The sequence below is a fragment of the Thamnophis sirtalis genome, unplaced genomic scaffold, assembly GCF_051295495.1.
Source record: "Thamnophis sirtalis isolate CommonGarterSnake01/CBP01778 unplaced genomic scaffold, rThaSir2_p1.2 scaffold_15, whole genome shotgun sequence".
NCBI classification, from domain to species: domain Eukaryota; kingdom Metazoa; phylum Chordata; class Lepidosauria; order Squamata; family Natricidae; genus Thamnophis; species Thamnophis sirtalis.
Window position 1 is genome coordinate 35,003,761 of NW_028261395.1, and position 13,580 is coordinate 35,017,340.

Consider the following 13,580-nt stretch of genomic DNA (forward strand, 5'->3'; position numbering starts at 1 on the left):
TTGCAGATATGTGCTAGTCCTTCCTGACTCTAGGGGGCGGTGCTCATCTCTGTTTCTAAACTGAAGAGCCAGCACTTTTCAAAGACATCTCCATGGTCATGTGACTGGCATGACTAAATGCCAAAGACTCACGGAACGCTGTTACGTTCCCACCAAAGGTGGTCCCTATTTTTCTACTTGCATTTTTACGTGCTTTCGAACTGCTAGGTTGGCAGAATCTGGGACAATTAATGGGAGTTCACTCTGTTATGCAGCACTAGGGATTCAAACCACTGAATTGCCAATCATTCTGATCAACAAGCTCAGCATCTTAGCCACTGAGCCACCGTGTCCCTAAGTTGTAAAATACTGACAAACGATAGCCAAGGAGTAGCTGATTACATTTGGAGGAGGAGAGGGCTGGAGAAATGCCTAAATAATAACACAATTGCTCACTATTACATTAGATTTAATTAGACTTAATAAAGGTCTTATTGTAACATTAATAACTTATGCAGCTTTAAGATATTAGAGATTGAAAATAAGAATGAGATGAACATGAGGAAAATTTGTAAATGGGAACATTTTGGAGAACTTTAAAACATGAAACAGTGCTGCCTTTTTAAAAATTGTATCACCGTGTTGATTAAAATAAAGCGATTTTTAGTTGTGTTGTTGACATTTGATAACTATAGAACCTGTTGCCCAGTTATTTTTCACCAGTCTTAAAACTGAATAATAAGAAATTTCAATAAGAAATGAAAAAATAAGGTTTAGGGTAAATACTTTCATTTGGGCATGAATGATACTCAAATCATAATTCTTAAAAATAACAGATAAATATATAGGATAATCAGAGGCAAAATTGATATTGACAAATGTGTTTTTCTTCCTCGCAGTAGGTGGTTTATTTTAATTTAATGAGTTTTGTGTTTTCTGAGCTTTCAGATGCCATGATGAAGAGCTGCCTGCACTGGAATTACAAAGTACTTTGGAATATTGTAATTTTATGGCTCATTTTGTAAAGACTGTTGAAAATGAGATTTGTTCCATGAAGAATCTCCCCATCCTACCCCCACTGCTCAGAGTGATTAAAAGTGGTTCTTTAATAAATAGGGTTTATTGGCATTTTATTTAGAGAATAAACATGATATTAAAGCATATGGCTATTGTGGGATGGTAATAATAGGACAGATAGGGAACAGTCATTCAAAATCTTTAAAGTTGTTACCAGAATAAAACTAGAGCAACAGAGATGATAAGGCGTCTGGAATCTAATTATATGATGAATGATTGGGGTAACTAGGTATAGTCTAGATCCATGATGGCGAACCTGTTGCATGCACGACAGAGGTGGCATGCAGAGCCCTCTCTGCTGGCATGCACCATGGCATCCCCAGGTCAGATCTATGTAGTGCTTCTTTCGTGCGTTTCTGTTTCCCTGCACAAAAGAAAAAGATCTTACCTCTTGCTGCGCTGCCAGTGTTGGGATGCCCCACCTCCCGCCAGCCAACTGGTCTTCGGGTCTCTGCTGCACACATGCACACATGTCCATGCATGCACACAGACCTTTCAGTTTGGGGTGCGCTGCAGAGTTTGGGCACTCGGTGTCTAAAAGGTTTGCCATCACTGGTCTAGATGCTTGCTGCTTTTGCTCATATACAATCCAGGACTCAAGACAATTTGAGAGACCGCCTGCTGCCAATTACCTCCCACAGACCCATTAGATCTCACAGGGTTGGCCTCCTCCGGGTGCCATCTACCAGCCAATGCCACCTGGCTATTACCCGGGAGAGGGCCTTCTCTGTGGCAGCCCCGGCCCTCTGGAATGAACTCCCTGCAGGGATTCGGACCCTCACCTCTCTCCAGGCCTTCCGAAAAGCCATCAAAACCTGGCTTTAACGGCAGGCCTGGAGGTGATGAGTTCTCCTCCCCTCTCGACATGTATGGTTGTGTGACTGTTGTCTACTTTTATTATTTGTATTTTGTCTTTTTATGTTCCCCTTTTCCCCCCCCTTGAATTGTTCGCCGCCCTGAGTCCTCCCGGAGAAGGGCGGCATACAAATAATACAATACAATACAATACAAAAACAAATAAAACTGGGAGCGACATGATGGCAGTTTCCAATACATGGGGGACTGCCACAAAGAAGAGGGGGTCAGCCTATAATTCAAAGCACCTGAAGGAAGGACAAAAAGCAATAGATGGAAACTAATCAAAGAGAAAACCCACCGAGAACTAAGAAGAAATTTAGAACAGTTAGAACAATTCATCAATGGATCAGCTTGCCTTCACACGTTGCAGGAGCTCCAGGTTTTAAAGAAGAAATTGGACAGCCATTTGTTTAGAATGATTTAGGGTCTCCTGCTAAAGCAGGGGGTTGGACTAGAAGACCTCCAAGGCAGCAGTGAAATTCAATTTTTTTTTTACTACTGGTTCTGTGGCTGTGGCTTGGTGGGTGTGGAAGGGGAAGAACATTGCAAAATGTCAATTCCCACCCCACTCTGGGGCCAGCCAGAGATGGTATTTGCCAGAATTATGCAAAATTTCCACTACCGGTTCCCCAGAACATGCTGAACTTCACCCCTGCTCCAAGGACTTCTCCAACCCTATTATTCTATTTTCTACTTGGGAAGGCAACACAAGCCATTATTACTACATCTTTTCACACAAAGGAGATCCTTACAACGGATATCCGACATCAGAGCTGGAAGTATGGATATATGCTTCCAATTGAAGTAATTAATAGTAGGAGAACAGAAGGAACAAATCAAATACACAATACCTCAAATATTCAGTTAAATGGGCTTAATGGCTCAGGTGGTATTTGTTTTGTCACATGTAAAAACTCCCGTGCAGATAGTTCTTAAATCAATGCATGAAATACATATTGTGCAAACAATCAAGTTTGGAGATTCAGTCAAAGTTAATTCAATGCAATTTTGTACTCAATTGAAAAATTAATGCCTTCAAAGAACTTTATTTAATTCTGGACATTTCAACCCTGAGGGGTTTTTTTTCCCTTGAATCTTGTCTCAAAACATTATATTTATCACTCTCGATTACCCCGAAGTTGGTCATAAATTTAAAACAGTCGCTTCATTGTTAGGTGGGCAGGATATAAATTTGATAAATGTTTTTTAAATAAATAAATATTGTTAACAAATACATTTGGGTGATGATTGGTAACAATTGCCCCATGTTCATATGGTCATTCAGGTACTGGAGGAAGCACTATCAGCAAATGTTAAGTCTCACTAGGTATAAGCCAGAAATTTCTTGTCTGATTCCAAATACAGGAAGAAATAACATTTAGCTGTTTGTCAAGCTCTCAAAGAAATTTATACGTCCGAGTTAACGAATCAAGATTGTACATGAGCACCAGCAGCAAGTAATGCAAATATAAGAGGTTGGAAGAATATTAACTTTTAAGTAATGCTAATAGGGTTAAGGGATGCGGTGGCTCAGTGGTTAAAATACTGAGCTTGTCGATCAGAAAAGTTGGCAGTTCGGTGGTTTGAATCCCTAGCACCGCGTAACAGAGTGAGTTCCCGTTACTGGTCCCAGTTTCTGCCAACCTAGCAGTTCAATAGCATGTAAAAAATGCAAGTAGAAAAAATAGGGACCACTTTGGTGGGAAGGTAAAAGCATTCTGTGCGCCCGGAGTTTAGTCCTGTCGGCCACATGACCACAGAGACATCTTTGGACAACACTGGCTCTTCAGCTTTGAAACGGAGATGAGCACTGCCCCCTAGAATTGGGAACAACTAGCACATATGTGCGAGGGGAACCTTTACCTTTACTAGGGTTGTGAAAATCCTCCAAAAGAGATTCTTCTAAAGGTGTGGCAGTCCTTACAAAGCACCTGTTTCCTATTTGTTAAAATCAAAATATCTTTTTTTCAGGCTTCTGAGGTTGCTATGAGAGTTGCTACTGACCACCTCCAAACTCATGAGTATATTCATCATTTTGCATCTGACATAAACATCCACCTCCTCACACAAAGTTTCAGCAATTATTACTATCTCTACAGATAACTGCACTATTGCACACCATGGTGGTATCTTTAGCTTGGAGATCAGCCGAACACTTCCTAAATACTAGTGCCAAATTATTTGAGTGCTAAAGGTAACAAGAGAGGTTGGCTTATGAGGCCAAGATAAGTTAATTGTACATATTTGCAATGCATTGATTACATCAGGCTGCATTTTACCTTCTAATGACTTTTGCATATGAGAGGCACAAAATTACTGGATTTTTGCAGTTTATTTCTTGTACGTTATCACTATGCAGTCAGAGTTAAAAACCTGTGAATCCTTTCCTCAGGAGAGTTCATCATTACATTTTAATTGAGACCATGAAGCCACTCCGGTCAAACAAGCTTATAATTATGGCAGTGTTGTACTGGATTTAATATGTGTATGATTAAAATGCTCTTCATGAATTCAAAGTCAAGAAAGTTATTAACAAACAGACGGAACTTAACAATGATTCCTATGTTGTATTAAGGTAGAAAACAGACATAGACAGGCATAGAAATTTAATGAATGAATAAAATAGACAACTAAAATTGCATGACAAATGTACTGGGAATCAGGAGAGCAGCCAAACGCTTACTGACTAAATTCTCTTTTCCCACTCACACCTAAAAAAGAAATCACACTAATTAAAATTTACTAATTGCACTGAAGTTCTACTTTTTTTGCTTTTCCAATATCACTTGATTGTAGAAACTCACACTCAACACATTAAGACATTAGAAAAAGAACAATGGTGTCCTTCTGATAGAACATATACGCTTCCTGATTTATTTGTTATTATTACATTTAAGAGTGATTAATCTTTAAAGACAGCTTACAAATGTATTTAAAAGAGCAATAATATTACTATTGATTCTTTATGCATGACATCAATTTCTTTTTACCATCTAAACTATTTTCCATCACACAGATCTTTGTATAATTTTGGAATTAACAATAAAAGAAGGAGCAGCCATGGTGGCCTAGTGGTTAGAATGCAGTACTGCAAGCTGACTCTGCTCACTACCAGGAGTTCAATCCTGAGCAGCTCAAGGTTGATTCAGCCTTCCAGATCTTCAGTAAAATGAAGATCCAGATTGTTGAGGCAATATGCTAATGTTGTAAACTGCTCAGAGAGGGCTGTAAATACTATGGAGTAGTATATAAGTCTAAGTGCTATTGCTAAAACTGTCAGGTACTTTTAGCAATAAATGTTTAAAAAGATTTGGATGTGCAACACCTCATGTTGGTCAGTTTGAGCTATAAAAACATTTGACATTTCCTAAATATTATATTTAGTGAGTTGCAAGAAAGACAGTCCCACAAATTTTAGCTGGGGAAATCAATAATCCAACTCAAGCTTCAAAATAAAAGTAAAGCCAAAATGAAGAATCAAGAACAGGCTTTACTATTAAGGGGATTGTCAGGCCTGGAAGCCATATTTTGCATTGGCCTTCGGACATGCCACATTTAAAGCTGTGAGAAACTGGGAGGGGGGGGATTGTATGGAATATGGGAGGTATATAGTCAAATAACATTCCTTTCTCAGAGAGTTAAAGACATCTTGCCCTACACCTGGAGTGGTGTGACTGGGAGGCATCTCCAGTTGGGAGGGTGCCTGATTGGGCCATGGGATGGGCATGTGGGTGCTGGGCAGGGACTTGAACTTTCTTTTGGGTGGGAAAACCCTGGAAGCACTGGGTTTTCCCAGATGTGCTAATAGTATGACATCTCTAATAAAATGGAACTTTGAGGGAACTCAAGCCTCCGAGTCTTCTTCCATTGGGGGTGTTACTTGGAACTCAGACATTAAACCGAACCCTCTTTAAAAATTCAAACAGCTCTCCCAAACTCCAGGGTGCTGTCCAGGGTCCTGAGTCCCAATGCTGACCCGAAACCGGGTGACACAAAGACTCAGGGAAGATAGACAGGGATTGTGTAACAGTGTGGGAAATGCCTAATTCAGAGAAAGAAATTATCCCTTAAAATGATCAGTGGACTTCAAACATTACCTTTCCTAATGATCCATTCAACCTGATTAAGGAATAGCTGAGGTGGCCTGAGCCTCAAAAGAACAACAACAAAAAGATCCAACTGGATGTACACATCAATGTAGAGCTCTGGACCTGAGATTGCACAACTACAATCATTTTCCCTTCTCTATAAGCTTCAGGAATTTTCCCTTTTTTTATCCTAGACGTCTTCTTGTGATAATTCTACATAGTTTCAAATGTTTGGATTCCACATTAAATTCCCTACCTGCAATGTCTCCTTTGTTTACTTTTAATTTTGAAAGTAGAGTCATGGGATTTGAGCAGCATATACATTTAATAAACTGTGATTGGTTGCACAGTCAGCCAGACTCTGCAATTTTCATTACCCCTTATAGATAAAGTATCATTCCTGACACCTTGCTAAATTCCAAATATGGACATCTAGCCAAGGACAACATATGCACCTTTGACAAATAACAATCATTCTAAATTAATATGGACAACCCTATGAACTTCTGTCTAAAATCTGGCAATAGTAGACAAGAGCCAAATCATGTGAGACAGAATTCCAGCTCATAAAACTCATTTCCCAGAGCAAGTCAGCTATAACTCAACTTTATTGAAAACCCCAATTGTCCGTTATATACAAAACCAAATTTTATGTTGTATTAATCTCATTTTACATCAAAAGAGGTTAGTTTACTGTTTAAAACAACATGAAGTTGATATTTAAAAGCAAATCATTATTTGGTTATTGTCATCTATCAACTTTGAGATAAGGTATTAGTTTAGGAATAACTGGTTTCAGGCTGCATTTCCAATAACTTCAATAATTCACCCTTCCAGAGACAAAAACGGAATTGGAAGAGTGTGTAAGTTGAATAAATTGCCAAGAAGCGTTTGACAAAAATCAAATTCAATTTTAAATTGTACAGAAGTTTTAAGAAGTGCTTCAGCAAAAATTAAACTGGATTGTGATTATGTTAACCCCCCCCCAAAAGAAGAACTGATGTAAAATCATATTAAAGACACTTTCCTTTCAAGAAAATTGCTTGCAAGATGTTAATAGTAATAATTTCAGCACTGCAAGGAAGGACAGCTCCCAGTGCATTCTACATTAACATCAAGGCTACCCATTTTTTTCTAATTGTTGCAAAGCTTGCAATCCGTTAATAATCTAAGTCTCAGAAAGATAAGCAAACAACTTTTAATTAGCTTATTTATTTAGTTATCAAATTTGCATGGCTGCCCATCTCACAAGAAGCTTTGCTGTTACTCTTAGTACTTAGTACCTTAGCATATTATAACAAGCAGAATTTGGGCCTTGGTATTTCACACACACACACACACACACACAAGAGATGGAGGGAGGGGGGAGGGGAGAGAGAGAGAGAGAGAGAGAGAGAGAGAGAGAGAGAGGGAACGGACAGAACATTGTTTATCATTCTGGAGTATAATAATGTAATAAATTATAGCTTTTATATGGAACAGCACTTCCTTAAAGATTTAACTACATCTAAGCAGCACATGCAAAGATGTCATGAGAACTAACATCAATGTTCATCATAGTCTAACTGCTTTTGAGAAAAATGAATATAGCACAGCATGACTTCCAATTTAAAGAAGCACAAATTAGGAGGACAATGTCCTTTTCTTCAAAGATTAATCTCTTGCTACTGAAGTGAATACTTCTTTGCTGAATACCTGAGTTTTACAGACTGGTGTGACAATTTAATTTCAGTACTTAATTGTGAAAGGTAAGATTTTCAGTTTTTTTTTTTAAGATAGAATTGCTTATTGATTTAAAGACAGCAAACCAGGAAGTGCAAGTTATTAATTAATCAGTATTAAAATATATATATATGCAATTATTTATTTTAGCTAATTTATATAGCCATTCAAATTAAACATGTTACTTTGGGTGATAACATAGTATACAATACTGTAATAAGAGCCATTTTAAAAAGCCAAAAAGAAAGTAAAACACAGTTAAAAATAGTTGATGTAAAAAAGATTCTGGAATCTTTTCCAGAAGATTCTGGAGAAGATTCTGGAGAAGAATCTGGAGAAGAACAACAAAGATGATTAGGGGACTAGAGACTAAAACATATGAAGAATGGTTGCAGGAACTGGGTACGTCTAGTTTAATAAAAAGAAGAACTAGAGGAGACATGATAGCAGTGTTCCAATATCTATGGGGATGCCCCAAAGAAGAGGGAGTCAAACTATTCTCCAAAGCACCTGAGGGCAGGACAAGAAGTTATGGGTGGAAACTGGCCAAGGAGAGAAGCAACTTAGAACTAAGGAGAAATTTCCTGACTGTTAGAACATTTAATCAGGGGAACAACTTGCCTCCAGAAGTTGTGAATGCTCCAACATTGGAAGTTTTTAAGAACATGTTGGACAACCATTTGTCTGAAGTGGTGTAGGGTTTCCTGCCTGAGCAGGGGGTTGGACTAGAAGACCTCCAAGGTCCCTTCCAATTCTATTATTTCTTTCTATTCTATTCTAGTCATAATACTATAATCAATGAACCTCATAATCAACTCATAACACCTAACCACATACATCCTGGTTTCAAAAATATCCTACTGCCTGAGAGAAAATCTGTTCATATTCTTTGGGAAGGCTGATAAGAGTCAGGGGCACCCAAAAACTGTCAGGGCCATTGGTGGAAACTTTCTATGCTTTTCTTCTTAAGTGGTCTACTAATTAATAGTAACAGCTTGACCCTAGCTCTTCATAAGTCTTTGGAGACATACCCTGGCTAAATGCTGCCAATATTTCCACTCTTGAGACCCACTTTGTCTGCATTATTTTTAATCTGTTCTAGTTTCCTCTCTGAGTGTTTGGGAAACTTCAGCAGGCTTTTTTCTTCCACCAGCATACTAGTTAATCTAACACAGACAGTAAATCACAATAATTCTGAATCTTTATCATTTTAGTAAGCCCTAGCATTCAGTTTGGCTGCTCTCTCTTACTTCTAACCTGTCACACTCTTTAACTACAGTCAAGTTTTCTACTATGAACAAATAGCCAGAGCAGTTGAGGTCTAAATCACATCTTTATTCTAGTGATAACATATGCTTTTAAAGGGAAAGTGACTATTTCTCACTCTGTCTTAGGGACAATTTCCATGACATGAGGTTGTTTTTTTACCTGATCATAGATCACTGGCCAGAGGCAGATAAAGATAAGGTTCTCACATTTTTAATAGGAATCTCAAAAGACATTGTTCTACTGAAATTCCCACTTTTACACAGCTCTTAAATAGCTCCCTTTCTTCCTTTGGCTAATAAGAGACTATGATCTCCCTAACCCTCAATCAACAATAGTATTTTTCTGTGCAGGGTTGGGGCAATTCACTACTGAAATGAAGAATCCCAAGACACTGAAAAGGAGGAACCACGTCACAATGTTACAACGTGCGGTCTCGACCGCCGTTGACACTTTTGCCGCTGGGGGGGTCTATTGAGACCTAAACCATCCCGTAGAGACAGTGATCAGGAAGACAAAGCCTTGCTGGTCTCAGGGATATCGCAAAATCCCTGATAGACCCAAGGGAAGTGCTTCAAGCCCGCGGTAAACAGGCAGCTCCTAGGCTGATGAAATCGGGATGCTCCGGAAGGAAGGAAGTGAAAAGAGAAAGTTAGTCCATCTGGTGAGGTGTTTTTTCTATTTTGTTAAAGACTACCCAAAGAAATGTTTCTTTAAAGCCAAATTAGATCCTTAAACAAAAGAACTGAGTGGCGAAAATAATTCTAATGGGATCGCTGTGGAAAGTTTTTTTTCTTTGCATTTGTAACTATTTTTTGTGGATTGAAGTGCTCGTAACATTCTGCATCTCTCCTCTTAAAGTGAACGGATTGATTTTTTTTTTCTTCTGCTTCTTGTTGCTTTATTTTTTGACTTCTGGATTAAAACCTTCCTATTTATTTTAACAATTCTTCCTACTACATGTTATTAAACCACACTAAAAGAAATCTAAAGAACTTTGTTTCCTACAGAAGGTGAAGATTAACTGCGACTTGGAGTTTTTGAAACAACCTATCTCTCTTCTTATTTGACTTCATTAATTTTGCAACTGAAGGGTTTGCAACTTGTTTACAGAAACTGATAAAGAACCAAGGGCATGAACTGTTTTCACAGGTGCCTCTGAGAATTATTTTGGCAGGGAAAGAAAGAAAGGAAGGAAGGAAGGAAGGAAGGAAGGAAGGAAGGAAGGAAGGAAGGAAAGAAGGAAGGAAGGAAAGAAGGAAGGAAGGAAGGAAGGAAGGAAGGAAGGAAGGAAGGAAGGAAGGAAGGAAGGGGGGAACAGAACCCCTCCCCTTTGAAGAGCATAAAAGAACTTGTGTTCAAGTCAATTTAAAATAAAAGTAAGAAGACTAGAGTGACAGTCATTATTAGGTTTTTTTTCTCTTTTTCTTTCTCTCTTCTGTTTTGGAAACATGGATCAATACTTAGATGAGGAAACCTTAAAATTCCAAAATATCTTGGCTGGAATTCAAAATCTACTGGAAGGATATGGGAGAATTGAGATCCCAGCATGGCTTTTTCTGCGGCTTCCAAACCAAGTCTTCCCGCAGTGGCCACTCTGGGCATATGCTCTATGGTTGTATGCTCTGAGAGTATGCTCTGCTGGCAGCCAACTCACAACCATAGAGCATATGCCCAGAGCGGCCACTCTGGAAGACTCAGTTTGGAAGCCTCTGAAAAAGCCATCCTGGGATGGAGGCGGTGGCACCAGAGGTGCTCTGGCTCTGTGGGGAGAGCTGGGCCAGGGCATCGTGAGGCTGGGAGGCATGCAAGCGGGAGCAGAACACCCACTCATGCAACTCCCCTCTCCAGCCATGCAGAGCGCCTTTCACTGGCATTTCAAAGGCGCCAAGCTGCGAGAGCCGGGCGATACCCCCAGGTCAGTGAATGATGCTGTGTCCAGCTGGAAAGGGGGTTTGCCGGGTGGCTGCTCCTGAGTGTGGTTGCTTCATGGCTGCTGTGTTGCACTGCTGTGACAGCGCAACACAGCCGTTCATCCCTGAGGCTGTGCCCGGCTCTTTGGGAGCCCGCTCGCAAGAGAGCAGCAACCCAGCAACCCCAAAACAATAAGCCCTCCCCTGATAATAAGGCCCAAGCCCTATTTTGTGTGTAAAAAGAAAATAAGACTCTGTCTTATCGTAAAAGTGTATGTTTTGATATTTTCAACTTATTTTATTGGATGACGCCAGCATTAAGAGATAAATTAATCCTTAACCTCTTTTTCCACACCATTCACTGATTCACTGTCTTCCCTATACAGTGTGTGTGTGTGTGTGTTTTAGGGGGAGCTGTGATGTTTGGTTTTAATGGTTGTTGTAAGTCCAGACTGTCTTGTTTGTTTCCATGTTTTTAATTGTTCTAATTGCTATTTTATTTTGTAAGCTGTCCAGAGTTTACTAAAGTGAGTAACTATATCAAATCTAAATAACAATAATGAAACAGACAAGTATCTGCCATATTATATCCCAGACTTATTAATTATCAATAACAAAGACAAAAAAGTCTGGATAATGGACACTGTGCTCTCTAGAGAGACAGCAGAACGGAAGAGAAGGAACTGCAGATAATGACATTATACAAAGACTTGCAAGTAGAAGTAGAATGACTGTGGCAAAAGAAAGTGGAGATTACACCAATAGTGAATAGGCACCTTTAGTACAATCCCAAAAACCTGGAGCACCTCTTGAACACCATCAGTATTGGAAAAAATCATCACCAATCACCATAAATTGCAAAAGGCAGCTTTGCTTGGAACAGCTTACATCCTGTGGAAGTACCTTTAACATTATCAAACAACAATACCTGCCTATCCTATGTCCTTGATAGGTGGATAAAAGTGCCAAATCCAGTCTAAACATCCATGCTATGAATAGTATGAAAACAACCAGCAATGTTGTCATAGTTAGCTCTTAGTATCTAGGCCAATATGCATGTCACCTAACAATGCTCCGTTGTTACAGGCAACCTGGCCAACTAATATATAGGCTTTTGCCCAAGGAGCAGTGGGTCATATTGGATGTAGACACATTTTTTCATTTTTATTTTAACAAAAGACTTACGAGGCTCACAAGTATGAAGGTTAAGCAGTCAAATAAACCACTTCTTGTTTGTTGCAATCAAAAGATGATTCTCTTAACTATTTCCAATTATATGTAATTAGATATTATACACAAAGAAATCTGGATAGTTCTAGCAGAGAAATTAGTGTGCAGTCATATTCTGAATACTACATTCATCACTATGTGTGCTGTTTCTAGGATCACTGCCTTCCATCAAAAGCAGTGTGAAGCAGGTATATTACAATGCATCTGTTTTACAAAAAAGATAAGATCATTGTTGAATCCTCTTGAGATAGTATTTGTTTCATTGTTCTATCAAATTACTTATTGTGCTTTTAATATTCAAGTAGTCCTCTTGAGTAAAGAAATACTAGTCATAGTGAAATCCCATTTTATATTTTCTACTATACAGTGGGAAAATTTCAGGCATTCAAGTATCCTGCAAAAATTATCTCAATAAATTATGGTAAACGTATACAGATAATTATACTTTCATCATTTGATTTTCCTTGGAGGGTATATGACTGAACTCATAGTATGTTGCCTCCACTGTTGCTTATATGTCATCTTGTATTTCATTAGTGTGATGTGTAAATGCATTGTGATTCTTTCTACAAATCATTTCAAAATTCTGGCTTAGCAAAATATTTGAAACAACCAAATATGATTTCGGTATGCACAGCTGATGCTAATAAAAAATGCATTGTAGCACAATTTTTTATGTTATCAAAATGTAAGTTGCATTGAATTTAACAGGACTTACTTTCATAGTACATTATACTATTCACTTAATTAGGCAATACAAGCTGACTAAGTATATTGTCAAAATTTGCACACTTAGAGGAAAATTATGCTTTAGGTAAGTAACAAGGAGAGAACGTGTATCTCTTTATAAGGGGCAACTTGCTTAATTGGATTGGAGAACGTTACGGTGTTGTGCAAACATGAAAACTCAAGTCAACTAGTTCTTAAACTAACATACAAGGAATTGATTAATAGCTTGAAATAGCCCTGAGGCTGTTTCATATTAAATTCTCTATTAATCATATTATCAAAACAAAGTATGTGATATAATTCACTCCCCAAACACAGAATATATTGAGATTTTAATAGAGCCAGACAGTTTCACTCTTCCATTTTGGAAATTCAAAATGATTCTAGTTTTTTATTCATTTTAGAAACACAGATATACTGTGTTTATTTCCTTTGACCCCCAAAAATAAGTGCTTGGCCTTTTTTGGGGGGAGGTCTTATTATTTTTGAGGTGCAGGAAAAGGTGAGCATGGTCACCTCGTGGCTGCTGCTGTGTTGCAATATTTTTGGGGAGGGATTATTTTTGGGGAAAGGATTATTTTAGCGCTTGCGCTGAAAAGCCGATTGGTCTTATTATCTGATGAGGTCTTATTTTGGGGGGAAACAGAGTAGCAATATACATAACAGAGGAGCATGCTGAACCTGACTGGAACCCATGTGATCCAGTATTGCTTTTCCA